Source organism: Eptatretus burgeri, chromosome 11, assembly GCF_056783735.1.
Source record: "Eptatretus burgeri isolate ZD-2024b chromosome 11, Ebu_testis_v1, whole genome shotgun sequence".
NCBI classification, from domain to species: Eukaryota; Metazoa; Chordata; class Myxini; order Myxiniformes; family Myxinidae; genus Eptatretus; species Eptatretus burgeri.
The window spans coordinates 67,519,941-67,523,819 of record NC_140971.1 but is presented as its reverse complement, the minus strand read 5'-3'; the positions used below and the strand labels follow the sequence as shown (position 1 = coordinate 67,523,819).

The 3,879-nt window shown below is 40.3% G+C and overlaps 1 protein-coding gene across 1 annotated transcript in view; it reads right to left on the bottom strand.

Annotated features, from left to right (window-relative positions):
• LOC147017282 (uncharacterized) overlaps window positions 1–3,879 on the bottom strand; it is a 350,244-nt gene that overhangs the window by 262,203 nt on the left and 84,162 nt on the right. The window lies entirely within an intron of this gene.

Genomic DNA, 3,879 nt, shown 5'->3' with positions numbered 1-3,879 from the left:
TGTACCAAAGTTTGTTCATGGCATTAAAAACTAGAAGGACACTCAGTAGAGTGCATACCTCCACCACATAATGCCTGATCCACGAGAACATATCGGGCCCCCAATAGATTTTGGAAGTATCATGCTATACAGTACTATATCGTTTTTGGCCCCATCTCTCAATGGTGAAAGAATCACAATAAAAATTAAACCATTCTCGTATCCAGATTCAGATTCAGATCTTCCGCAAAACTGAATCAGTTTGTCGTGGTCACACACCCAACCTGTCCACCAAGTTTCATCCGAACCTGTCCAGCAACTTTTAGAGATATCATGCTATATATTAGTTGAGCCCTCTCTCTCAATGGTGAAGAATGACTTCATAAATTAGCAGATCCGGATCCAAATTCGGATCTTCACCAAAATTGAATCAACTCTTCGTTTTCATACACCCAAGGTGTACACCGTTTCGTCCGAATCCGTCCACAACTTTTTGAGATATCGTGCCATATATTAGTTTAGCCCTATCGCTCAATGGTGAAGAATCACTTAAAAAATTTTCAAATCTGGGTCCGGATTTGGATCTTCACCAGGATTGAAACAATTCTTCCTCGTCACACATTCAACATGTCCACCAAGTTTCATCCGAATCCATCCACAACTTTTATGAGATATCCTGCACACAGACAGCCAAACAAACAAACAGCCAGAGAGGGATGAAAACATAACCTCCTTCACCTTCGGTGGCAGAGGTAATATTTACCGGAGCCATACCCCTGGATGCTCACCTGGTAGAATGATGATACTGAGGAGGAAGTCAGCATGGGACGGAATTAGCAAAATGTACCAATGAACCAATGTTATAGCAAATACCTATTTTGGTGAGCACCCCCTCCCGTAAACCTCCTTAGAGCCCGATTTTTTCAATAGCGTGAAAAACGTTTGGTACATCACGGGCGATGAAAGTTGCGGTCAAGTTTCATCAAAATTGTGTGTGTAGTTTTAGAGAAGAAAACAAAGGCATATTTTTGGGGGCAAACCCCCCCAGTATACCCTCTTAGACCCTGATTTTTTTTAATGCCATGAGGAAACCTTGGTAAATGCCACTGAAAAATAACCACTACCTGAAGGTGATTCACTATGATCGGCTTAGAGTCCCATGACGTTGATAAAAGGTTGAATTCCATGGAGATGATTTGTGAATCTGTGATGCTCAGAAAAAAAATGTCAGAACAAAATACTTTTCCTTTACAATAACCATTGACAACACCTGCTGGATAAACAGGGGATTACCAAGTTATGTGTACACATTTACTCCAAATCTCCCAAAACGTTTGACAAATTTCTCTGCACAAGAGGAAAAAAAAGAACAATGAGAAACAAACTGTTATCTTGGACAAGGTAATCTTTTAAAAGAGAGGCATGAACACTGATTTCCAGCAAAAAATTGTTCATCTCTTGAGAGTTGGACCTCATGATCCCTTATTGATAACTTGCGATAATGGTTCCCATGCATCATAGTGCGATTTGATGGGGTTTTTTTTTACCTGGCACTGCACTTGAAATTGCCATCCCCGAGGAGGGGATACAAATGTATATATATATATCCGTCATTATCATGTCAAACCTGGATTTAAGTGGTAATAAATTTTGAATCTGTACATGTCGAGCTGAAATAGTTCCAAGATTATTTTTTCATGAGTTTTTTTTTTTTAAGTGTGATAAATGTATGAACTAGCGATATATTTTAATTGCAATTGATGTGACCTTTCAGCTTTATCTTGCTATTGTTACGTATAACGTGCAAGTTGTAAAAGTCAGAAATAACAAAAAAAAACAACCCATGATGTCTTCAATTTTATCCCCCCCCCCATTGGAAATTTTACTGCTGTGCACTTTATAGTGCATCAAAAATAGCTTGATAAGTCTCCCACAAAAGCAGATCACAAATTCCTGACTCCATACTGGCTCACAAAACAAGACAGCTGTAGGGAAGACGAGCCAGGGTTAAAAATACCAACAGCCATGAACTATCGAGGTAACTTAACCCCGCAGAAATCACCACAAAAGGGAGATGATTCTTGGCCTTTGTGTTACACTAGTGTATTTTTAACTAGTGGATCTACAGTCAAGGACAGGGTGTGGTGGAATGGAATGGAAAGGATTTTATAGGATGGGAAGACTAGAGAGAAACACTAATCCCTAATAGAATAAATGGGAGATGACAATGATGATAATAACAACAACAATAACAATCTCTCCAAAAGTACCATCTGGCAAAACCCCTCGTCGACTTTCAAAACAATTCTCTTGAGGAGGTTCAGTCATTCAAACTCCTGGGTCTCAGTACCAGCCGTGATCTTTCTTAGGCAAACCACATTTCGAAATTGGCTTCCAAAGCCAGCCGCCGAATGAGCATCCTCCGTCGTACAAAGTCCCTCATTGGAACACTTGAACTCCTATCCACCTCCGAGGCCTTCATCCGCAGCTTGATGGAGTACTGCTCTCCCCTCTGGGCTGGCTCCCTGGCCTCAGATCTTGCTCAGATTGATCTCATGGAAACCAAGGCCTTCAAGATCATTGGAATCTCCTGCACTGAAGCTGAGTCTATGGGCCGATCACTTTGCCATCGTAGACAAGTTGGTGGTCTCTCTCTGTCTTCTACCACCTCCTTTCTGGACTTGCACCCTCTGATCTTTCTGTGCTTCGTCTCTTCCAGGTGACTGCAAGGCTCACACAGTCCACCATCAACTCCTTTCTGGTAAAACTACCTAAATCCAGGATCACTGCTGACCCCCACTCATGTGTTGCTCTTTTTCCTATCTGTGGAATCAACTTCCACATCCTCTTCAATCTCATTCTTCCCACCAGGTCTTCAAGACAGCTGTTCACCACCATCTCAGATCATTCCCAATCCAAAACTATGATCTTTTCATCCCTCGTTAACCCCACCCAAATCACTCCGAATTTTATAGTTTTTTTTTTTACTCCTTGGACTTTCCATCTCCATGCATGTGTGTTTTGCATCCCGTTTTTGGCTGTTATGTCCTGATCCGTTCAGTGTGCTAGCTCTGCTATGAACCTCGACTCTGTATACAAAAAAAATAAATCTCAGCAAGGTTTGGCTTGAAGAGCCTGTCCATGGACTTTATCACTTTCATGATGAAAAATAAATTATTCTCATTATTCTGACCTTTTATTGCATTAAAATAACATCTTATTCTCCAAGCCGCAGATAATCCTCACGGTATCAAAATAAATATAATGAAAGTAACTCATCTTGCTCTTGTAGGAGTGAGTGTTGATTTGTGTCAGAAGAACAATGGATGGAATCAACAGAACGTTGATCAAATGCCGTGGGAAGCAAAGAGGAGCTGGCTTTCTGAGCAATAACCTGTCTTTGGGAGCAAAAGAGGGTTGCCACGAAGGGTTAACTTTTACTTCGATGAAGGGTCAACAGGTCTGAAACGTCAGCTTCTCCTTGCTTCCCACTGCAGTGAACATACCTGTTGATGGTCAACCTGTTGATTCCATGCATTGTTCTATCAATGTGGATAATCAGTTTAATAACTCCACTTATGTAAACATCAGACATGCATTTTGGAAGCAAATAAAAGTAAGAAAATTTCAACTAAAGGCCATTACAAACATTACAAAACTTCTCATGAAATGAGATAAAATCAGATTACTATCAGGTCTCGTGAGAAGTCAATGAGAGGTTTCCGGAAAGACTGTGATTACATATTTATTAATATTTTCAACACCAATATTTGCATTGAATGCACCAAAGAATAAATAAATAAAAATAAAAGCACTCGAAAGTCTCATGCCTCTGCCATAAAAACGTGGCAAGATTGAAATGAAACTTTGTGGTGATCCTTCAGAACTTTGTTTGTTGCA